Source organism: Lampris incognitus, chromosome 3 (assembly GCF_029633865.1).
Source record: "Lampris incognitus isolate fLamInc1 chromosome 3, fLamInc1.hap2, whole genome shotgun sequence".
NCBI lineage: Eukaryota > Metazoa > Chordata > Actinopteri > Lampriformes > Lampridae > Lampris > Lampris incognitus.
Genome location: NC_079213.1, coordinates 70,876,652 through 70,901,780, shown reverse-complemented (window position 1 = coordinate 70,901,780; position 25,129 = coordinate 70,876,652). Strand labels below are relative to the sequence as shown.

Genomic DNA, 25,129 nt, shown 5'->3' with positions numbered 1-25,129 from the left:
TGGGGAGGAAAATATTCAATGCTGAGAAAGCCCACATATGAAAACTGTGTGCAAATGCATGCACACGTGCACTTTCTACGGACACAATCGAGAAATACTTTGTCACACTGACAGAAACACAGACACATATACACAAAGCCTTAAAAATACATCCATCATAACGTCATCATAACTGTCACTATAGGTCCCTGGTGTACCGAGCTTGCACATTTTGACTTTTTTTTTAGATTGAACGAATACACACACTCCTACTCATATAAATACACACATGCAAACACACTCTGAAACAGGCTGACACACAAAGGAGCGCTCACCCATGTAGGTTTATAAACCAACACATTCTGATACTCCTTCAAAGAGCATGTGTGTGAGTGTGTGTTTGTGTGTGTTGTAGGATAAACACAGCTGGGTCGAAGGGTGCAAAGCCAAGGAGCATAACTTGGGCCAAGTCACAGAAAACATGCCATATTTTATAGGTTCCAACCAGAGACAATGACAAGAACAGTTTAGTCAGACTCGAATGGTGGCTAAATGGTGACATTTCCTTCTCAACATCATCAAGATTACGTATCCATCTTTCTATGGGTTCCATCCATCCATCCATTACCTTAACCACTTATCCTGCTCTCAGCGTCACGTGGAAGCTGGAGCCTATTCCAGCAGTCATTGGGCAGCAGGCGGGGAGACACCCTGGACAGGCCACCAGGCCATCACAGGGCTCACACACACACACACACACACACACACACACACACACACACACACACACACACACACACACACACACACACACACTCATTCATTCCTAAGGACAATTTAGTATGGCCAATTCACCTGACCTACATGTCTTTGGACTGTGGGAGGAAACCGGAGCACCCGCAGGGAACCCAAGCAGACATGGGGAGAACATGCAAATTCCACACAGAGGACGACCAAGGATGACCCACCAAGGTTGAACTACCCCGGGGCTCGAACCCAGGACTTCCTTGCTGTGAGGCGACCGCGCTAACCACTGCGCCACCATGCCGCCCTTTCTATGGGTTATCTGGCATGAAGAAAGTTGCTCTGCAATGACTGTGCAGCAAGAATAGGCCACACTCTGTTTAATACTAGACTAAGATAAATGGTTTAAAAAAAAGAGCTGAAAAGATGGGGGCCACTAATAAAACACACTGACAACAGTTACAGATATTCAAGCAACTATTAGCCCTTTGCAGAATCATGTGAGCTCTATGCAGGCAGACCAAAGTGAATGACATGATAACATAGCATGCAGAAAATGTACCATAGTAGGGAAAGCTAGTTACACACACACACACACACACACACACACACACACACACACACACACACACACACACACACACACACACACACACACACACACACACACACACACACACACACACACACACACACCTGTTTGAGAAGAATACTCCTTTCACAGCTAGGGAAGAAAGGATATTCTCTTTCTCTGTCTAGCACACCATCATTCCAAGAGACCCATGGTTGGAAAGAGATGATGGCTTTACCTCAAGAATGTCTTCCAAGTGCCGTTCAAGCAACTACTTCTAAATTCAGGACACAGCGCATTAGCTCAGACTTAGACGTACTTCTGGCTTCCACTGCGCTCTCGTACATGAAACACGTGAGTGGAAGACGGCATGTTCATGGTTCATGTTTTTCTGGTAATTATTAATGGCTATTGCACAAATCAATACAACTTCAGTGTGATGGATGGCCACCACCATAATGCACAGACACAATGGACTGACAGACAGCTAGCTAGATAGAGATGGAGAGAGGGAAAGGTGCAAAGAAAATGAGATACAGGCAGAGGCAAAAAGACGTGAAAAGAAAGGGGCAGAAATTCAGAGCTAGGGGAAAAAGAAAGCAGGCAGTAAGCTAAGTAATGGGATCTCCTCCGAACTCGGCTGATGGGGTCGATAGGGATCATATATCTGAGAACTACCTGGCCCTGTGTCTGTGTTTGGATCTTAGGAAGAGATTGGACACAGAGGCTCCAGATGACTTGTAAGACCGTCGAAGCAGCAGGAACAGCTCCCCTATGTTTAAAGCAGCCGCATATGCGGAGTCGCCTGCCCTCATATAACCTATGGTTACACAAGGGCGTTTCCGACAACAAGGAGGGAGGTCGGTGGAATAGAAAAGTAGAAGGACAGAGGGTGTGAATGAGGGGGACAGAAAGGAAGGAGAGGAGAGAAAAAGGGAAAAGAGAACTAGACCGGGCTGTGTGTTACAACCCTGTTAGTGTGATTGATGTGGGACATTAGGTTTTAGACTGGTGGAGACTTGTGGGTCGAGCGACACCAAACCCATACATCACTTTACTCCAGAATGGCCCTGGCTTTGCTCCATTAGAAAAGCAACGGCTTACTCTCCTAATGAACCACTTTTCATTTACAGCGGAGTAGTAATGTGTGTGTGTGTGTGTGTGTGTGTGTGTGTGTGTGTGTGTGTGTGTGTGTGTGTGTGTGTGTGTGTGGTTTAGGGATTACATGTGTTTGTGTACAACAGAAAAAGAGAGGGAGAACTGATGAAACTAAGCAAAGTGGGTTTGCAAGAAAGCCGCAGAGTGGCCAGTAAGTCCCATGCCGTGCTTTGTCTTTGTGGCTGGGCTCATCACGCACGAGTTCACTCACAAAGCAAAACACAGACAAACATTAAAATCAGACACAATGCGCATATGCTGCTCCTAGCTACACAGCTAGGATGGGTTAAATGCAGAGTGTAACTTCCCCATGGGGATTGATATAGTATATCAAACATGCAATTGCGAACACGCATGCATAGCTGAACTAAAGTACACAGAAACAGATGAGCAATCAATTCTCAAACCAGGTATTGACTGAAACCGGAGACAGAGCACTGCTCCCGAGTCACAAAAGCCACTTGAGCTTTAAACACACCGCCAGCATCATTTCATTAAAGGTGGCGGGAAGACCAGTGTTTTCAGTCAATACCTTTTTAAGTTTATTTTTTTCCTTTTTAAAATGCACGTCCTGTGGACTGCAATATTCAAGTGCTGAACGAGAAGAGTGAAAATGAGTAGACAGGCAGAAATTTGATGAAAGTGAGGCTAATAGAGGAAGAAATCTACACCGAAGGCTCAAAGAAAATCTGTGTTTAATATCCGTAAGAAACAAACTCCGTCACTTAAGCAGAGCAGATGGACAAATCTGACACACAAGACTACTTTACAGAGAGGAATCAGAGAGCAATTGTGTATTTATACACACGCCAGTATGTGTATCAAGCCTGTAGCAAACCCAAACAGCCCATCTACCCCTCCTACCTCGCTCTAAGTTGTGTAGTTGTCACACAATTCCCTCACTATGTTGGAGACCACCATGCACCCACACCTCTCAACGAGACTATGAAATCTACAATGCTGTCCAAACATCATTAACCACGGCTCCCCGGGCACACGGGTTGACTAACTTCTCCACAATGTCACACACATGCACACAAATCAAGCCCCTCAATTTAAATTACCTCAGTTAGTGGTTTAATTTATGGGACTGACAAATATATGAATGTACAGGCACACAATCACACACACACACACACACACACACACACACACACACACACACACACACACACACACACACACACGCAAATTTAACTCTCGATAATTAGAACAGACACATTCCATTTCCTGCCATGATTGACAGGAGGAAGTTCCGCCTCACTAATCAATCCCTGCATGCAATCACTCACCTGTCAATCAATGACTGAACCAGCTTGCCAGGGCACCTTATCAAAGACAGATGTGTGTGTGTGTGTGTGTGTGTGTGTGTGTGGGTGTGTGTGTGTGTGTGTGTGTGTGTGTGTGTGTGTGTGTGTGTGTGTGTGTGTGTGTGTGTGTGTTGTTTTTCTGTGGGGCCAATAGCAATTCAATACATAAAACACTAACAGTCTAAGCTATCTGAGCGAGACTGGTCTAGATTGAGGGACAGGATTTGTGGTTGAGATCAATAGCATTGCATTCGCACAGCAGAGCAGCTCTGTGTGTATGTGTGTGTGTGTGCACGCACTGCTGCTCAGTCAGCAATTCAATTACTAGAAAAGGAGGGAGCAGAAGGAGTGAGGGAGAGAGTTTTAGAAAAAGTGTGTGAGTGTGAGTGAGAGAGCGAGAGAGAAGAAAGATAGTTGCAGTATGAGGAAGCAGGGTTTTTTTTTCTCCCTATGTAGGGTCCCAGAACTCATTATTAACAAAGAAGCACACACGCACATGCACACACGCATGCACACAAACACAATCACACTGAGTCTCACTTCAACAAATATCGAATTCCAGTCATGGCCCCCAATTTCTAGCACAAACAAAGGAATTGTGTACCAGTAAAAAGTTTATCCAATAGGCTGAAAACTAATCGAAGAGAAGGTGAACTCTAGGGGGACAGCTACAGGCAGCACAAACAAACACAAAAAACAAAAACTAGCTGGCTAGAGACTGGTGGGCTCCGGTGTGTCTTTGACGGTATTTGATGACAGATCCTTACGCCTTAACATGTTACATCATAAAACAGCTCTATTACCTTGTAGGGAATATAAACCAGAGAGAGAGCGAGAGAGAGAGAGAGGGAGGTCACTAAGGGTAGTGTCAAAACTAAAAAAGAACTGCAACAGAACCCACTCCACTAGTTTTTACACAGATTAGCTGATATAATGATGAAGGGATCATAACTGTTTGCAAAACTTCGGCTTTTTTTCCCATCTTAAAATGAATTTTACATTTCCCTTGCATTGTGGCCATGACAAAAGAGCATAACAACCAATAAATTTTTGTTGTATTTTTGTTGTTTGTATGTGTGCATGCATCCGTGTGTGTGTGTGTGTGTGTGTGTGTGTGTGTGTGTGTGTGTGTGTGTGCGCGCGCTCATCTTGGTGAGTAAACATTAGTAAGGTGTAGGCTTGCAACGGTTTTCGCTTTAAAACCGAACCGTACGGTCCACCCTGTACGGTTCAATCCGCCCTTATTGACCGTCGGTTTTCGGTTTTGCAGTTAAAATGTGCGTGAATAGCTGACAGGCGTTTCTTACTGCCGGAGAATGGATTTTTCACTGTGTGCCTGTGTGCAGGCAGGCTGAGACAGCCTGCTGCAGAAAACCCCGCCCCACGAGTAAATATCCAATCACTGTTAGCCCCCCACCCCCCACCCCCCTTGTAACTGGAGCCGACAGTCGAGTTGAAAAGATGGCGGTGGCTCGCAGAAGCAGAAAAAAAGTCATGGCGAGTGGAGGAGTAGAGAGAGAAAAGTTTGAAGAAGCACCGTCTTCATACAAATCTGGGGGCATTTCGGGTTTGCTGTTGAATACAACGATGAAGGAGACAACACAGTGGACAGAAATAACACTGTGTGCTGGAAGCATTGCTTGACCCATGTCCCGTACTACGCAAGTGGAAACACTTCCAATATGAGCCAGCATCTCCGCCGTCACCACCCAGATGTCTCGCTCTCTGGAAGCAGGACAGACGCGCAGGTAACCGCACCAGTGAAAAAACAACCGTCTATCGGAGATGCTTTCCAACAAACCTATAGCGCCAACTCAGAGAAACACAAAAAAATAACCCGTGCAGCGGGAGTGTTCATTGCTAAAGACATGCAGCCCTTTTCGGTGGTTGGAGATGTGGGCTTTCGTCAGCTAATGCATACGCTCGATCCGCGCTACGTTATTCCCTCCCGAACTTATTTCACCAACAACGTAATTCGAAACCGAACCGAACCCGTGACCCAAAAACCGAGGTACGAACCGAACCGTGGGCTAACTGGACCGTTGCACCCCTAGTAAGGAGCAGACCTGCTGACCTGCAGGGAACGACTGAACACAACCACATTTCATCTACATACTGCTTTTATCTAATATGTGGGACTAAATAAAGCCTGCACTATTCCAATTTACCACACACACACACACACACACACACACACACACACACACACACACATACAGTTGGTCCTTTACTGAAAATGAAGCCTGGCTCTGAACACAAATACTGCCCCTATGTCAAATTGAAAACGACTGCAAATCAAACCAGCTATTGATTTAAACTGCAGTGTCCAAGCCAAAGGGCGAGGAAGTGAGGAAGAAAGACAGAGAGATCGTGAGATAAAATGAGAGAGAGAGAGAGAGAGAGAGAGAGGAAGGACAGGATATAAAGAGAGGGAGAGGGTACATGAAAAAAAGAGAAATTGAGATGCTGCTGAGATATTGGGAGAGCAGATGAAAAAGCAGAGAACGCTGAATCAATTCACTGAGATGCTTTCATAACACCTTCGAACTCTTGCAGTTGCCAAGGCGACTCAGCGATGGTCTATATTATGTGAATGAGAAAAATGTGTGTGTGTGTGTGTGTGTGTGTGTGTGTGTGTGTGTGTGTGTGTGTGTGTGTGTGTGTTTGCCGGACTTAATCTGTGTGGTGCAGCACAAGTTGGACTGGAATCCATGAGTGACATCCTGACCCCCGTCTTAAAAAGACGGGCCTGCAGAAGGAATAGGAAACAACAGAAGACAATGAGGCCGCAGTCACTGAGGAAGAGGGGGAAACTATCTGTGAATATGTGCACATATATGTGTTTTCTTACCCCTGTTAATGACCCACCTACCACCTTTTCTCTCTCCTTCACTCCCACTCTCATTTTCTTCTGATTCTCTCCATTTCCTCTAATTCTTCCGCCCATTACTCTCTCTTGCCCCGTCCTTTCTCCATGAATGTTGGTAAAAATACAGAGCCGTATCCCGTGCTAAACCTATTCACCCCGTTTATTTAGTCATTACGACCCTTCCCTCTCTCCGCCTGCAGCAGATGCCACGGCTGAGACCTTAAGGCCTACAGCGGGTTGCAGCTGTGTCTGTCACATGGTGTTCCAACCCCGGGCAGCCATCCTAACCTGCAGATCCTGCTTCCAGAAGCCCCGCTGAGAGAGGGTGGGGGGGACACATACATTCACAAACAACGATGAAAGCATGGGAATAAACAATGCCAGTCATAGACTGGAGACACAAGTATACACAAAACACACCAGCAGATGGTCCACAAGTGCAGATGCGGGGCTCTTCCCAAACTATGATATAGCGGTGCTGTGCCGCCATGTGAAAAATTGGCATGTTGTTTTCCATCTTTGCTGACCATCCTTGATGCAACTGTTTTTTCTTTGCATAAAATTAGAACTAGCACATTTCTATGTTTCATTTGCTCAAAACCAGTAGAAAATACAAAATTATTAAATAGACCATATAGTGTCAGGAGAATAGGGGATGACTCTCGAGTAGAAATTCATTTCATGGAAAGCATAACAATAGCTCCGGATAAATGATCTCTGTACCAGTAGCCTACTGGACCATGCATTTTGCTGTTCAGTGTATCTCCCGCACAAGAAGTAACACAACAACAATTTCACTGCCCATCACAATGGCAAAACCACATAGCTAACCTCCATCATCTAGTCTGATTCAACACTGCTTGCAAAACACCAAAATTTAGGCTTCCAAGCAAGGGAAACAAAATCATCATGGAGATAACAATGACAGCCACCAACTCAACAAACACCCCAGTCACAAGCTTTGCCCCACAATACAATAAAACAGACCCTCTAAGGACCTCCCCCACTAAATAGATATCAGCCCCATCACGCTAAAAAATTCCTGGGGAAAAACGCCGAGATGGGCAGGGTACCACTGGTAGAAGGTGAGCCGTGTGGGTTGACCGGCTCAGTCTTGCATACAACCAGCTGCAGCTACAACCACAGAGCTCAGCCATCGAACATTAGCAATGTCGTTGTTTAAGGTCATTTAAACACTTTAAAATTTCTCTGTTCAGTGTCTTTTGAACCAAACAAAATATGAATAAGTTACAATGTTCATCTCACACCCTAAATTAATTTAAAAAAAAACTACTAGCTTGGTAGAGGGCAATCTATACAAGTACTCAATATTAATATGAAAATAATTCAAACTAGTATTTAGTTGACAGCTTCCTCTAAATTTAATTTAATTAAAATTACAGAAATAAAAAAGTTAATTTTAGAACACAAAATATGCACCTTATGTTTACGACATTGTAAATACATGTTTACAATGTGTTTTTTTTTAATATATACATTTTATATACATCTATATCTGTGCATAGTAGTTAAATGGCAGCATGGTGGCCCAGTGGTTGGCACTGTTGTCTCACAGCAAGAAGGTCCTGGGTTCGAACCCGCAGGCCGTCCCAGGTCCTTTCTGTGTGGCGTTGGCACGTTCTCCCCGTGTCTGTGTGGGTGTCCTCCGGGTGCTCCGGTTTCCTCCCACCATCAAAAAGACATGCACATTAGTGCTAATAATACTCCTGTCTGTGCCCCTGAGCAAGGCAATGGAAAGAAGACAGATTTCATTGTAACCAATACAACTCTGTAAAATGACAAAAATAAAGTGGCTTCCTTCTAAATGTGTATGTTTAACTTGGTGTCTTTGTTTTAGCCGTTTCTCTATTCTGTGTAAGTACATGGAGAGCAATGGAGGAACCGGAGTCAAATTCCTTATATGTGTAGACCTAACCATACTTGGCCAAATAAAACTCATTCTGACTTCTTGAAATCAATATGGATCTGTTTTAGTGTATCCCCATGGAATAGCATTTCCTTGGTGATGTACATTACTGGCCACTAGACTCAAGACATTGCATCTTGGGATACATACAGCAACCTGACCCTGGAAACCTATTGGCTGTTTTCTTACTCATTGTTGCGATTCCTTGCAGGACCGTTACATCTATTAGGTGTGTGTAAACCAGAGGCCTGTCATAGCACACAAATCTACAGATGCTACATATAGCTGTTGTCTCCTTGGCATCCTCAGTGGTCATGGTAACCAGCCAGCACAGGATATTCAACTACAAAAGATGGCCAAGGGGGAAAGGGGGGGGGCGTGTGCACACACACACACACACACACACACACACACACACACACACACACACACACACACATATACACACACGAGGAGAAGGTTACTGGGGGAAAAAATGGTGAAACCATGGTCCTGGTCCATTTCAACAACGCCATCTCATGAGAGTTGTGTTGAGCTTTTTGTGAGAAGGTGGCTAAGTGGGTTAAGCCCTTAAAATAGCCAGCAAATGACCTCACCCTGGTCTTATTCAGTGGCCTAAACAAAATATACTGCACTGGCAGGGATTAACACATGGCAGGAGAGGTGCTGGTGACAGAGCAGATGAGCCACCCCGTGACAAGGAGGGATGAGAACAAGGAGAGAATGGGAGAGAGGAAGAGATAGAGGAAGAAGTAAATGAGAAAAAGCAGAAAGTTTCACCGGGGTAAAGGTGGAGATGGGCAACAGCATGGCAACAGAAATCATATGAAAACACAATAGGAGAGAGAGAACAGAATAAAGGATAAACAAAAAGAAGGCTGCTTCTCTCCTCCTGCCTTTATCTTCTGTTCCATAAGAAAGAAAACTAGTTTACAGCACTACACACGACTGCAGAAATTATCCCTGTCCCTATGCTAACTGTTATTAAAATGAATCGCCCACTTCTGAGTCAGGTAACGGCCATATTCAGTAATCGGGGTGCTGTATGCGGGGTGTTTCCCATGCTCCGCAGTTTGGCACAACAGGGTAAACAATTTCCCTTGGGGCATGAGCAGCAATGCAAAAGCACCGCGGCAAAGGTAAAGTTAAGGCTGACGTAAAGACGGCACTAAAATGGGTCAAGCAGACCATTATCAGTTCTGCACTTTTAAAGCGACATAATTACCAAATAAACGCACAATGAGTTTTCCTGGTGAAGACAAAAAAAAAAACTAGTCATGTACACTTGAATAAGCTTTTTTTCCCCCTTCCGTGTTGAGAAAAAGCCAGAGCAAGGGCAGATAACGTAACACTGGTTCGAGTCAGCTAATTATTTCAGAGAAATTAGTTGCCTGGAGCCTTTGGCAACGCGGTGCTTTGTTTTCCCGCTGTGCCTTCTGAGAGTGCACTGATCTCAGGCAGACAGCCTTAATTTTTAATGGTCGCACTCTAATTGCTATCTGCAGCCAGTCAAAGCAGGATCTCACTGCAAGAGGTAGTCGACTGTGTGTGTGTGCATGCGCACGTGTGAATGTGTGTGTGTGTGTGTGTGTGTGTGTGTGTGTGTGTGTGTGTGTGTGCGTGCATCATGGAAAAGCTGGCAGTTAACTCAATGTAGACATATATCAAGTGGAACCAAATGAACCAGCAAACTTTGTTCCTGTGTGTGTGTGTGTGTGTGTGTGTGTGTGTGTGTGTGTGTGTGTGTGTGTGTGTGTGCGCGCACATTTACATGAGTTATTACAATATGTGAACGAGAGAGATAAGAGGAAGAGAAAAGATAACACATGAATGCACAGCTGTTCTTTTTCCTCCCCAGTTGTACTTGGCCAATTACCCTACTCTTCACATCCGGCTTCCCACCCGCAGACCTGGAATTGTCTCTGTAGAGACGCCCGACTGAGCCGGAGGTAACACGGGGATTCGAACTGCCGACCCCCGTGTTGGTAGGCAACGGAATAGACTGCTACGCTACACGGGCGCCCCTGCACATCTGTTCTATGCGTACATGGAGCTGTCATTTGGAAGTAAGGAGTAGTTATAAAAATCAATCTATGAAAAAAATAATAAGTGCAAGGATCTTTTACGGGTCCGAAAATTGAGTAAATTCAAATGTCTGCTTCTAAACACATGATGGGAGAAAACATTTGGTCTTTTTTTGCTTTTCCGTTCGTCTGGCAGGCTGAAGAACTTCTCTGCCAAAAAGCCAGGGGGTGAAATCCGGTGTTTGAGCAAAGTGGAGAGAGAGAGAGACGTGGAAAGGGAAAGAGACAGATGTCATGAAATACAGGACACAGAAAATTATTTTTTTTAAAAAAAGAAAAGAAGAAGAAGAAAAAAAGTGAGGTGGCAAAGAAAAAAAAGAAAGCAGGTGATTGTAGGAAAAAAAGGGCAGCTGAAGAGAAAGGCAAACTTAAAAGATTTAACAAGTGCTGGAAAGATTAGACGATTAGTTTATTAGTATATGGAAAGAAGATAAATTGATTATAATGTTGGTAATCAATTAATCATTTCAGTTACTCATCATGTAAAATCACCAAACATGTTGGTTACATCATCTGAGTCACATCATTATAAAATGGGTACTTTGGGGGGATTGGCAGCTGGTCAGAGGTCTTGCGATGAGTATTTTTGACATTTTACAGACTACATGATTAATTAATCCAAAAAAAAAAAACTATAGTGAAAATGATCATTAGCTGCAGCCCGGTATGTAATGGTCGAATACTACACAGACACCGGGAAGAAGCCGTGGGGGACAACAGGTCCAATTTTTGCTCAATTAGATCTTGGGTCCTGTCACCTACAGTAAAATCCTGAAGGTCATGGCAGTGATGAATAAGACAGGAGAAGAGGGATTTTGGCTGATGAAAAGATCCAATCACTGGCAGCGTGCTGGGAAAGCAGAGGCAGATGACCATCACAGCAAACTTACCCACACACACACAGATGTAAGAGTAACTATACTCCTGTGCATTTCTCAATCTAATACATAATCACACACACACACACACACACACACACACACACACACACACACACACACACACTATTATTCTGCAGTCAAATTTGGGGAGGAGTGGTTGGGTGGGGGGTGGGAGGGCAGGTCACAGGATCAACTCCATGTCTCACGTCTCATATACTACACCTCAGCCTGACAAGAGGTTCAAAAGCTCCAGTGAAGCATCCCATAATGAGATGAAAAATATGTAGAAGGAGAAATGGAGGGGAAAGAGAGCAGGGCTGTGATGGACAGCATAAATAAATCCACCCTGGAGTTTAATAACATGATGCACAGGGAGGCATGAGTTGAGGGCAAGTCAGACAGACAGACAGAAAGACAAACAGACAGATATGAATTGGAAACCAGGAGTGGAGCGGGTGGTGGAGCTGAGTGCCCCCCGTCAGGCCCTCTGCCCTGTTAAGACGACTGCAAGGGGGGGGGCAATATTTACTACTGCATGAAGGCACATGCACAACGCAAAACACAAAGGCAAAAAAAGTTCCTATGCCTAACCCAAATCTTTCCTCATGTCCCTTCAATTCGCATCATGTCTCATTTGGATCAAGTCCCCTGCATCACTCCTCCGTCTGTGATGTATGCCTGCTTTCTCCGCCTCTCAGCCTCAACTTTCCCCTGCCTCCTCTCCTACAGCTGAGCCCAAGTTCAAACAAGGACACTGCAGTCCTGTGGGCCAGCGCAACACAGTCTTCTCTCTCTCCATCTCACCTCCTACCAGGAGAGCCAAACACTTTTACTTGAACTAAATCTCTCTCTCTTGACTGTAAGAAGATGGATGGGTACAGAGAGAAAAGAGGAGAAATAGAGAGCAGGAACAGGAGAAAGAGACGGTGAATGATTACAAGAATAAAAGTAGGAAGAGCAGGATAGAAACTGAAAAACTAATAAAAGAACAAGACTGAGGAAAAAGGTCCAAGAAAAGGATGAAATCGAAGGAAACCTTAGCAAGAGCCTATGGAAATTAAAGTGCCGTGAAGGTCTCTGTACCATCTTTGTACTTTGCAGAGGCTGCAGAAACCCCGTCTGATACCTCAAGGGATCAGAAAGGAACAGGGAATGTATGGAATGTTTTAGCCATATGGGAAATGAGACTTTCTCATCTATATTAATGAACTAGACACCACACACACACACACACACACACACACACACACACACACACACACACACACACACACACACACACACACACACACACACACACACACTTAATTCATGCATGAAGGACAGAGATGGCTTAGTGAGTTCATATACTGTACTAGGGCATGTGTGCATGTACTGTATCAGGAAAGATACAGTGCATAAGCAAAGACTAGGCTATGACTTAGAGAGAGCTTTAAATATCAAAGCATCAAATACACTGACTGATAATAAAACCACTGTAGAGGGTAACTAAGAGGCTATTTACTCCATGTTAAAACCTCCAAATATTATTGGCTTTAAGTCATATTAAAAGGGTAAATCCAGTATTTCTAAACCGGGTGCCTATTTATCCATCATTTGGGGTCTGAATGACTAATAGGGAGAAAGATTTTTGGAATTGGTCCGGTATTGAGTGAGAGTGCTTCAGCCGGTAGTCACGAAAGGGGCTGGCTGCTATGTAATCCTTGGGGGCAATTGTGCCCATCAAAGTACGTCCGCTAAAAGTGCTGGTTTTTACCACTGACAGGCTATAATTGTTATTATAAGTGTCTGAAAACATTATGGAAAGGATCCCTACAGATATAGACTTTTTCTTTATGTTTCACTTCTTTCGGTCTCTGTTTTAACATCCCTTTTACTGCTTCTGCTTATTTGCGTGCACGGGGGGGGGGGGGGGGGGGTGTAGTTTCAGATGTTTACAAAAGAAGTCACACCGAATCTTATCAGAGCTGACCATTCATTTGCGGTAGCATAGCCTGAGACATAGAGGAACCGCTAGAAATAATCTATTTCCGATGTCCGGGTAGCATAGCGATCGATTCCGTTGCATACCAACATGGGGATCGCTGGTTTGAATCCCCATGTTACCACCGGCTTGGTCGGGCGTCCCTACAGACACAATTGGCAGAGGGGGTGGAGCAGCGACCAGGATGGCTTGGAAGAGTGGGGTAATTGGCCAGATACAATTGAAGAGAAAAGGGGGGGGGGGGGTTAAAAAAAAAGTTCTTATAGGTCAGCATAAATATGAAATTTTTACACCACACACACACACACATTGGCAACAATATTACCCAGATAATGTCAGCTTGTTGATATCACTCATTCTACAATTATGAATGTTAACTGCTGAAAAGGTGAAATGAATCTATATAGACATTTTATAATCAGTCGTGACTTAAGTTGATATTTTGCTTATTGAGTGATTGTTTTTGCTGTTATCCTGCCATGCTTTCGTGTGTACTGCTGCCAGGTCAACACAATAACTTTAGCTAATGACATTACCTCCACTCTGTCTGCAGCAGGTCGCTCCACTCTTGAAACAGCATTTTTTTTTTTTTTTTGTAAGAAAAGGTGCTTTGGTATAGGCCTTCTTCACAGTCATCCCGGTCAAAATGGTCACTGCAGACCCAATGGTCTGCAAGGCACAGTGTGCAGGGAGGAGTGTTTGGCTCCATTTGTAGCACACAACTAGCCACAGCTTCAGCGAGTCCATATTCAACGACGGTAGTCTACGAAAGCAGTGCGAAGTGTGGCACAACGTTTGGTTGACACAATTCGGAAATAAGTAAACACGAACCATTTTTTAAAAATCTTTTAGATAACACTAAGCTACGCTTTCTGTACTCCAATGCAACAAACTCTTCCCAGTACTCCTCTCTCCAACTCTCACTCACGTTTCCACAGTTGTCTTCCTGCAACAAATTGCCTCTCGCCAGATTCCAGAGCGAGACTTCTCCTTGAGCTAGACTTTTGTTACAAGTTAGACACAGATCTCTCTCTGTAGGGATCATTTCCATAATGTTGTCAGACACTTATAACAGCAATCATAGCCTGCCAGTAGCAAAAAGAAGCCCTTTTAGTGGACATACTTTGATGGGTGCAACTGCCCCCAAGGATTACATTGCAGCCCGTTTTGCGACTGCCAGATGAAGCGTTCTTGCTCAATACTGAACCAACTCCAAAAATGTTTGTCCCTATTAGTCATTTAGACCCCAAATAATAATAACTTAGCTCCTTCATATCTTTCTGAACTCCTTCATATCCGCATGCCCTCCCGGACTCTCAGATCCTCTTCATCTCTCCAACTCACTACACCATCGGCCCGCTTGACTACCATGGGGTCTAGAGCCTTCAGTCATTCTGCCCCCCGCCTACGGAACTCTCTCCCACAAGACATTCACAACACTGACTCTCTGTAAACCTTCAAATCCCATCTCAAAACGCACCTTTTCAAACTGGCATATTCAGTCTGATCCACGCTTCATTGAGTTTTGTGCAGATGATGATTTTATACTTTCCTGTTGTATTAACTTTTTATTGTCTACCCTGCTTTGTTTTGATTTTACGCTGTCTGATACAGTGCTGCTTGTTTTGTTTTTTTTACTGTGTTCTGTAAGGTGTCCTTGAGTGTTTTGAAAGGCGCCCACAAATAAAATGCATTATTATCATTATTATTATGGAAAGAAGGGCCCAGGTTTAAAAATATCAGAATTACCCTGTAATACTTGCAGTCTGTTGAGGTGGTGAAACTCTGATTCAATGGAATGGATAAAGGGAGAGAATGCAAAAAAGAGACAGATATTAAAGGGAGGGTCAATTTTTTGTGTTTTTGAGGTTCTTATATCATTCTGTGGCTTCCCAGTAGTGTTCCCTATGTATTCAAATCTGAAAATTAAAATTTTGGTCTAAGTTTTAGCATCAAATTGCTATGTTCCCAAGCCTTTCTTCCATGTGACCTGACATAGGTTTCTGCACTTTACTTTAACACATTTGTTACTCTCAATGCTTACACTATCAACACACTGTGTGTGTGGGGGGTGGGGTGTTGAGGGAGGGGAGGGGTAGCATCAGCGCTAACCCACTTCACTGCTTTCTGCTAACGGCCGAGAGGGCGTTTCCATTTGAAAAATCCAGAAAAGAATGCAGATGGCGTTGCCATTTAATAGAAAGTCAGAGAAAGTAAAGAGCTTATACTGTGAATTATTTTCATGTCAGACGGCACGATGAACAAAGAAAGGAAAACTTGGTTCCATTCTCTGCATTCTACCAAGGGCATTAAGCTCAATCATTTGTCCAGACAAAGAACAAAGAGCCCAGCCACTGGGGAAGCACAAGCCAGTGCATTCTTAGTGCTGGTCCCCAGCCCCGATAAATGGGGAGGATTGCATCAGGGAGGGCATCTGGCGTAAAACCTATGCCAAATCAAATATGCGGATCATAAATCAGATTTCCATACCAGATCGGTCGAGGCCCGGGTTACCAACATATACAGAGGAAGAGGTCGGCGAACAAGAAGTGGGATAGCCAGAGAGATGAAGAAAGCAGAGAGGAGTACAAGGAGATGTGGTGTAAGGTGAAGAGAGAGGTGGCAAAGGCAAAGAAAAAGGCATATGGCAAGTTGTTTGAGAGGTTGGACACTAAGGAAGAAAAAAAGGAGTTGTACCGATTGACTAGACCGGCGTTTCCCAACCCAGTCCTCAAGGAACACCTATCCTGCAGACTTTCATTGTAACCCTGCATAGGTAGCCCTGCTTGTACTTACTCAACCAATCATCTCACAGCACTTAATTATGCAAGGTGTGCAACATCTGACATAATTCATTGCTGATTGGTTGAATAACTACAAACAGGTACCTATTCAGGGTTGCAAAGAAAATCTGCAGGATAGGGGGTTCTTGAGGACTGGTTTGGGAAACACTGGACTAGACAGAGGGACCGAACTGGGATGTGTAGCAGGTTAGGGTAATGAAGGATAGAGATAGAAATGTGCTAACAAGCGAGAAGAGTGTGTTAAGAAGGTTGATGGAGTACTTTGAAGGGCTGATGAATGAAGAAAACGAGAGAGAGAGAGAGAGAGAGAGAGAGAGAGAGAGAGAGAGAGAGAGAGAGAGAGAGAGAGAGAGAGAGAGAGAGAGAGAAAGCGAGAGAGAGAGGGTTGGATGATGTGGAGATAGTGAATCAGGAAGTGCAGTGGATTAGCAAGGAGGAAGTGAGGGCAGCCATTAAAAGGATGAAGAGTGGAAAGGGGGTTGGTCGAGATGACATACCTGTGGAGGTATCAAGGTGTTTAGGAGAGATGGCTGTGGAGTTTTAGCTAGACTGTTTAACACAATCTTGGAAAGTGAGAGGATGCCTGAGGAGTGGAGAAGCATACTGGTACCAATTTTCAAGAATAAGGGCTATGTGCAGAGCTGCAGCAACTACAGAGGTATAAAGTTGAACAGCCACAGCATGAAGATATGGGAAAGAGTAGTGGAAGCTACTTTAAGAGGAGAGGTGACAATTAGCGAGCAGCAGTATGGTTTCATGCCACGAAAGAGCACCACAGATCAGGAATCAGGAACACTTTATTTGATGCAATGCGATGCGATGTTTGCTTTGAGAATGTTGATTGAGAAGTATAGAGAAGGTCAGAAGGAGCTACATTGTGTCTTTGTGGGTTTAGAGCAAGCATATGACAGGGTGCCGAGAGAGGAGGTGCGGTATTGTGTGAGGAAGTTGGGAGTGGCAGAGTAGTATGTAAGAGTGGTGCAGGATATACGTATATGAGGGCAGTGTGACAGCGGTGCAGTGTGCGGTAGGAATGATGGATGGGTTCAAGGTGGAGGTGGGATTACATCAAGGATCGGCTCTGAGCCCTTTGTTTGCAATGCTGATGGACAAGTTGACAGGAAGAGAGGGAAACGGATGATCCGATGGGGTGACCCCCAACAGGAGCAGCCGGAAGAAGGAGATTTGTACAGACAAAGATCTATCTGTCAGTAAAAAAACAAACAAACAAACAAACAGAATAAGGGTATGATGTTTTAGGTTTTGCATTTTGGTCATTGAAAATTAAAACCAGCAGGCGTGCGGCATTGCGGGGTATAACATGATGACTAGTGTTGTCTATAGTGCTTTTTAAAAGCTGGGATCATTAAAAAATGCAAGTGAGGACAAAAGCACATTTCAGCTATCAATTCCCTCTTTCTTTATGCATCATTACACACCATAGGAGCTCTGCTGAAAGCGGTGGGTCCTCGTTTACAAAAACACTTTTTTTTTTGCAAACTAATGTTTGTGTGTCACTGCTGAGACACTTATCAAATTTGTCTTCCAAAAGCTTTTACCTCCCCCCCTCGGCAACCACGTGTGATCATAAAGTGCCTCATCCTCTCGGCCTTTTATTTTCTGTTCCTCTACCCACCCATCCTTCTCTCCACCAGCAGTTAGTGTTGGGCACGGTTCACATTTGAACCGATAAAGGTACCTGGAATTTGGTACCAGTACCCAACGGTGCCTTTTTTTTTTTTAACTTTACCATCTCTGTAATAACAAAGATGTAATTTCAGCTGTGGAAAAATAAGTCCAAGCTTCTCAGTTTCAACACTGTTATCTATCCATCCATCCATCCATCTGGGACGGTATGACAATTTCATGTCACAGTTATTGTGACCGCAGAGCTCATGGCTTTTGGTATTAACAGGGTACTGTTAAAATGTGTTCAAAATGTTTGCACACACACACACACACACACACACATATACACACACACACACACACACACACACACACACACACACACACACGCAGAACTGGCACCATCTTTCAGCTGTACCCCAAGGCTAGCTAACAAACTATCTGTGGCCATCTTGACAATCCGAGAGGTGTGTGTGTGTGTGTGTGTGTGTGTGTGTGTGTGTGTGTGTGTGTGTGTGTGTGTGTGTGTGTGTGTGTGTGTGTGTGTGTGTGTGCGCAAAGGTCTGTTTCTCACAGTAGGTGAATGTTGGCGTCAGTTCAGTAAGGCTACACAGTGTCCTCCTATAGCGATGCATCAGACACATGACAAGGAGAACCAACGGCCCGAGGCAAGACGGAGAGGAGTTATGGGTGTGTTTATAAAGGAACGACAGCAAGTGATGGGGAGAAAGATGACGTCGACTATAGATATGCAGAGACAGGCTGCGTCCCCAATTTACAACCTCCCCCACCCTCTCTGTCTCTCTCTCCCTCAAAGAAAGGGCAACCTCGAGCATGACTCATATCTCTCTCTCTCTCTCTCTCTCTCTCTCTCTCTCTCTCTCTCTCTCTCTCTCTCTCTCTCTCTCTTTCTCTCTCCCTTCAGAGTACCTTGTTGTCCCTGCTGGTCTGGAGCTGCAGAGGTATAAAACATGCCATCACCAAACAGCCAACTTTTCAAGAACTAAAAGGAACATTGCAGAAACACAGCAGCGAGACTGACAGCAATGTGTTTATGAAATCATCCAAGGGATTCTGCACAGCGGGTTTTATAAACCTTGAAGTCGATTATGAAACAAAAAGAAGAAAAAAACCCTACAAAAGAAGCATACACCCCCCCCCCCCCGGGGCTACAAGTGCTCGCACGACAGCAACAATAAACCTGTCCATCTGAGATGCCCGGGGCAGCTTTGCAAATGCAGTTTGTGGTGCAGAGGCATCCTAAGAGGAGCAGTTGTTCAGTAGCTCATGACTTTGAAGACAGAAACAGAAATATGCAGCAGACTTGTTTACCAGCTTTCCCGACTGCAGCAAAAAAAAAAAAACAAAAAAAAAGCGCCCGACGCGATTGGCCACACTGGGTATGTTTTGAAGACGTTCTGCACTATGTTGTTTTTTAAATCCATTTTTATTATTCTTTTTATTTATTTTGCCGAAGCCTACAGAGAGAAGTAGGCTGATGTGCAGAGATGCAACAGTACTGTGCTCAGCTTGCCAGAGCGAATCTGTCCTGCATGTTTACTGTTTACTTGGGGGGGGGGGGGGCACTGCCAAGACTGTCTGCCTCAGATGCTGCTGATGCAGATGTTATTTTGTTTACTCTAGCATTTCAGCTTGGTTGCTCAATATGCTCTTTGATGAATATGAGGCCTTAATTCAGAGCCTGGCGAATTACCCAAGACCGCAAAAGAACAAGCCTCTGACGACACGGAAAAGCCAAATACAATCAAGTTGGACTTTTTTGCTTTTGATCCCCCCCCCTCCCCATTTTTTCTCCCCAATTGTACTTGGCCAGTTACCCCACTCCTCCGAGCTGTCCCAGTCGCTGCTCCACCCCCTCTGCCGATCTGGGGAGGGCTGCAGACTACCACATGCCAGCCTCTTCTTCTCACCTGACAGTGAGGAGTTTCGCCAGGGGGACGTAGTGCATGGGAGGATCACGCTATTCCCCCTAGCCCCCCCCCGAACAGGCGCCCCGACTGACCAGAGAAGGCACTAGTGCAGCGACCAGGACACATACCCACATCCAGCTTTCCACCCACAGACACGGCCAATTGTGTCTGTAGGGACGCCCGACCAAGCCATGCCATAGGTAACATGGGGATTCGAACCGGCGATCCCCCGTGTTGGGAGGCAATGGAATAGACCGCCATGCCACCTGGACGCTCCCCAGCTTGGACTTTCTAAGCTAATGAGAAAACAGAATCATCTTTGGACACCCATAATAGAGAGGATGAACCCAGCTTTGTGTTACTCATGACACATCCATCACTGTGTATAAAGTGCTAGCCAGGGCGGCAAAACTGTTGAGCATATGGAAAACTAATGGTGCATGGACTAGAGATGAATTCAAAAAGACAAACAGATAGGCACAAAGATGGGTCTCATCCCCTAAATGTGTGACATCATATCTAAGATTTTGTAAAAAAAAAAGAAAAAGAAAAAAAGTCCTGTTCAAAATTACAGACAAGCAGCTATAATCACCTAATGCGGCGGTGTCATGCTTGGTGTCAGCTGGCCGCTGTGACAGAAGTGAGGCATGAGCACAGTAATTATTCAGCATGTTCTTATGTATATTTAACTGGCAGCTGCATTAGCTTGCCCCCTACATTTTCTCCTTGGACACATCAGGATGAGGTCACTGAGGTGCACACTAAATAAAGTCTGCCTGAAGGTAAGTACTCTCCTACCTCTAGGCAGAGATTTAGGTATGCAGAAAAATGGCCATGAAGAGTTTGGTACTCCACATAAAATTTCATTATACTGCTTTTTTTTTAGCCTCTCATTTTAACTGTCCAGGTATGATACATGGGAATGGGCGATAATTCAGTATCATCATTTATCGTCTTTCAGTGGTATTGTATCGAGTAATATTTGGATATTGTCATGTTGTGACACACGATTTTGTTGTCTAAATTAACGACAAGCTCTATTCCCCAGCATTTCTCACTAAATGAGTGCTGGAATATTTGAGGTATAAGCATTATTTGAAAACTAGTTTTGGTTTGATATTATACTTTACATTACCAAACAGATCAATGTGATGAACCTCAGTTGGATTCTTGAATATGGTATATTTTTGAATATTTAAGCGGATATCTTGATAGATATCAATATTGTGTAACATTTCCGCTGATTATAATGACAACAATATTTTCCGTATCCTCCAGCATCAACGATACATCACTTTGAATTTCTCAGATTTAACAGGATACAGCCTAGACAAGAATATCCTCACAGCTGCTCTTGATAAGAAACCCCTTGAAATTTCACTCAGTTCTACTCAGTGCCAGACATCTGTATTTCAGTTACCTTCAGAAAATTAACAAGGGGGCATCCGGGTAGTGTAGTGGTCTATTCTGTTGCCTATCAACACAGGGTTCGACTCCCTGTGTTACATCCAGCTTGGCACTCGTCCCTACAGACACAATTGGCTGTGTCACAGGGTGGAAAGCCGGACGTGGGTATGCGTCCTGGTCATTACACTAGCGCCTCCTCTGGTCATTCAGGGCGGCTGTTTGGAGGGGAAGGGGAACTGGGAGGAATAGCGTGATCCTCCCACACGCTACGTCCCCCTGGTGAAACTCCTCACTGTCAGGTGAAAAGAAGCGGCTGGCAACTCCACATGTATCGGAGGAGGCATGTGGTAGTCTGCAGCCCTCCCCGGCTCGGCAGAGAGGGTGGAGCAGTGACCAGGACGGCTCAGAAGAGTGGGGTAATTGACTGGGTACAATTGCGGAGATAATTGGGGGGAGGGGGGGGGAATCCAAAAAAAAAAATTAACAGGTGAGAAACTGCTTAACTAATGGTACCTGCTACAACAGAAATATGCACCCACCCACCCACAGTTAAGCATTCAATCTCTCTGCCTTGGGCCAACTGCAGCAGACAACGCCAGTTACTATCTGCCAGTGAATAAGTAGAGGCAATTTTGTGTAGAGTTAAAAAAACAACAACAATGCTTTGGCTTCTCCTCTGAGTTCTGGCCCTCTCTCTCTCTCTCTCTCTCTCTTCACAGGCAAGGCTGGGGCTCTCTCATGTCTCCTGCCAGCGTCTGATCGTGTCTTAATGACAAAAAACCGAGGCACGGGTTGCAACAATAGCGCCACATTTCACATTTGTCCTGCATTCCCTTTCAGTGAAGTTTGTTGTTTTTCATCCCTAAAACAAATTCAAACAATATGCTAATTCTGCTGTGCATTAACGGAGGGTTCAAACGTGCTCCGCATCAAGTGCACGAGTGAAAAGCTTCACATAGTCAAAGCAGGCTGGTAATCAGCAGTGACCTGAGCTAGTAATTGACTCTACACAATTAGGACGTTTTTCACTAGTCAAACATTGTTTGTGTGTGTGTGTGTGTGTGTGTGTGTTAATAAAACTGTACAGGTGCTCAGCACTGGGGGGCAGAATTTGGCACTTACAGAGGTCACCAAGCAATATTCTGTTCTGGCCTCACCAGAGCAGAAAAAAAACCCAAAACACTCCAAGCTTGTGAACACACACACACACACATGCACTCAAACTCAAACACAAGTCCTCGATTATTAGCAGAGAGGTAAACAGCATCTGGCCGTCCATCCAGGGCTTTTTTTTTTTACCAACAGACGGAGCCCTCGAGCTCCACACATCTACCCCAGCTACACATCAAACCCACTCGTGTGCACGGGGGCAAGGGGGCATCTGCTCACGTACCTGTAGCTACCTTAAGTTTGCTCTCACAGCTTCTGTCTACCTGTCAAAATGCAAAACCCAGCACACCCGCTGCTCATGTCAACATGTCGTCCTTTGTTAGAGGGGGAACCAACGCTCGACAGCCCAACACACATATTCTGCACTGTTTCGTTCTGACTGTGTGTAATGTATTAAGTGCCTCATTGAGTGCTTATTATGAATCTGAGTGTATCTGTCCACTCAGTACCTACTGTTCTCCATTACCAGTCCTGGAAGAAGGAGCCCTCCTCTGACGCTCCTGCTGAGGTTTCTCCCCATTTTTTTTCCTAATAAGGTTTGCGAATCAAGGGTCTAAGGCTAAGGGGCGCCGTACATTGTCATGCATGCTTTTCACCTATATTGGAGAATGCAAAGTCCTCTGGGACTCGAGTGTGATTTAGGGCTGTATAAATGAATTCAACAAGTTGACTCGAGCCAAAAGTTAACCAGTCATTTGTTCTCATTTGACATGCCTAAAAAAAAACAAGTTCAAAAATGGCCAACGGTATAATCAGACAACAAATCTGATTATGCATAAGAAGAACGGGGATGAACAAGGTTATTTGAAAAAAAATGCAGTCTTCTAAATCTTCCTGAGCATACCTTCTTCCAAGGCAAGGGAGCAGGGGTAAGGGAGAGAGGGAGGAGAGTCGAGAAGCGGATGAAAATAAAGGGAAAGAAAGGGGTTCAGGTGTTCTCCCCAAGTCCTAATGTGAATCATTCAAATCAGTTCAAGGCAGAATGTTGAGCCAGGCTATCAATGATAAGCCCGACAGCCGTGACCCTGACGCACAACACTGGGATATAGATATTATCATGTTTTATGGGAATGGACTGCTGTCTGCTGGAAACTTCGAACTCCCGACAGCTGTGTATAGCCTTCTACATGTAGGTGTGTTGTGTGTTAAAGTCTGCATCCCTGAGTGTGTAGCTGTGTGCAAGAGTAAGAGACAGACAGCGATAAAGACGGTAAGAGTCAAAGTGTGTGACACAGAGAAAAAACGTGGACGGGTTGTGTGTGTTTGATCGAGAGAAACAGTGAAGATCAGTGTGTGAGCGCATGTAACGGAATTAGTGTGTAAAGCCGTTGGGGGCATCTGCCAAGAAAGGAAAATATTAATAAGACTGTCCATGAGAACTATAAGGAACTATGATTATTTGCTCAGCTTGAGTAACTTCACAGGTCAGGCTTTCTCTTCTAAATCCCATCTACAATTTCCTGCTGGCTGAGTAACAATCCCCTTCCACAATCACAGAGAGAGAGAGAGAGAGAGAGAGAGAGAGAGAGAGAGAGAGAGAGAGAGAGAGAGAGAGAGAGAGAGAGAGAGAGAGAGAGAGAGAGAGAGAGAGAGAGAGAGAAGGGGGGGGAAAAGGTTTTGAGGAGATTATAATATCATTTAAATGAGCCAAAACACACCCGTGACACAACTGGCTTTTTTATTTCTTTCAACAGCATTCAACAAAGATGGTGATCCTTAACCAAGTCAACCACAGAGATGCTAAAACAAGTATACGTGCACTATATATATGCGACATATAGTCACTCCAGATCATGTGACTGATCAGGCAGTTCATTGTGTGTGCTAAACCAACATAAACTCACAATAAGCGGAAAGGGTAAATGGACTGCATTTACAGGCGTGCTCAAATTTGTTGGTACCCTTACAACTCATTGAAATAATGTTTCATTTCCCCTTAATACTGATGAAGTGAAAAGCTATTCTGTCATGTACACCTGCATGCCTTTGGTTTGTCATAGAATAAAGCAAAGAAGCTGTGAAGAGAGATGAATTATTGCTTATTCTACAAAGATACTCTAAAATGGCCTGGACACATTTGCTAGTACCCCTTAGAAAAGATAATAAAAATTGGATCATGGTGATATTTCAAACTAATTAGTTTCTTTAATTAGTACTGCACGTTGTAATCAGTCATTCAGCCTATTTAAACAGAGAAAAGTAGTCACTATGCTGTTTGGTATGTTTGTGGGTACAACACTGAACATGGACCAAAGAAAGCAAAGGAGAGAGTTTGTCTGAGGAGATCAGAAAGAAAATAATAATAATAATAATAATAACAATAATAGACAAGCATGGTAAAGGTAAAGGCTACAAAACCATCTCCAAACAGCTTGATGTTCCTGTGACAACAGTTGCAAATATTATTAAGACATTTAAGGTCCATGGAACTGTAGCCAACGTCCCTGGGCGCGGCCACAAGAGGAAAATCGACCCCAGATTGAACAGAAGGATACCGCGAATGGTAGAAAAAGGACAAAGGACACCTGCCAAAGAGACACAAGCAGAACTCCAAAGTGAAGGCACATCAGTTTCTGATCCCACCATCCATCACTTTTTGAGCGAAAATGGGCTCCATGGAAAAAGACCCAGCAGGACTCCACTTTTGAAAGAAAAACATTAAAAAAAAGCCAGACTGGAAT

General features: G+C 44.3%; 1 protein-coding gene and 1 long non-coding RNA gene across 2 annotated transcripts in view; one reads left to right on the top strand and one right to left on the bottom strand.

The window, feature by feature from the left end:
* The window catches only part of LOC130110668 (uncharacterized), a 30,613-nt gene extending 23,702 nt beyond the window's left edge, over nucleotides 1–6,911 (top strand). Inside the window, exons 2-3 of the long non-coding RNA XR_008810052.1 lie at nucleotides 6,454–6,581; nucleotides 6,832–6,911. This is a non-coding gene — a long non-coding RNA (uncharacterized LOC130110668). The remainder of the gene's footprint in view (nucleotides 1–6,453; nucleotides 6,582–6,831) is intronic.
* mast2 (microtubule associated serine/threonine kinase 2) overlaps nucleotides 1–25,129 on the bottom strand; it is a 228,622-nt gene that overhangs the window by 150,647 nt on the left and 52,846 nt on the right. The gene's annotated exons all lie outside the window — the stretch shown is intronic.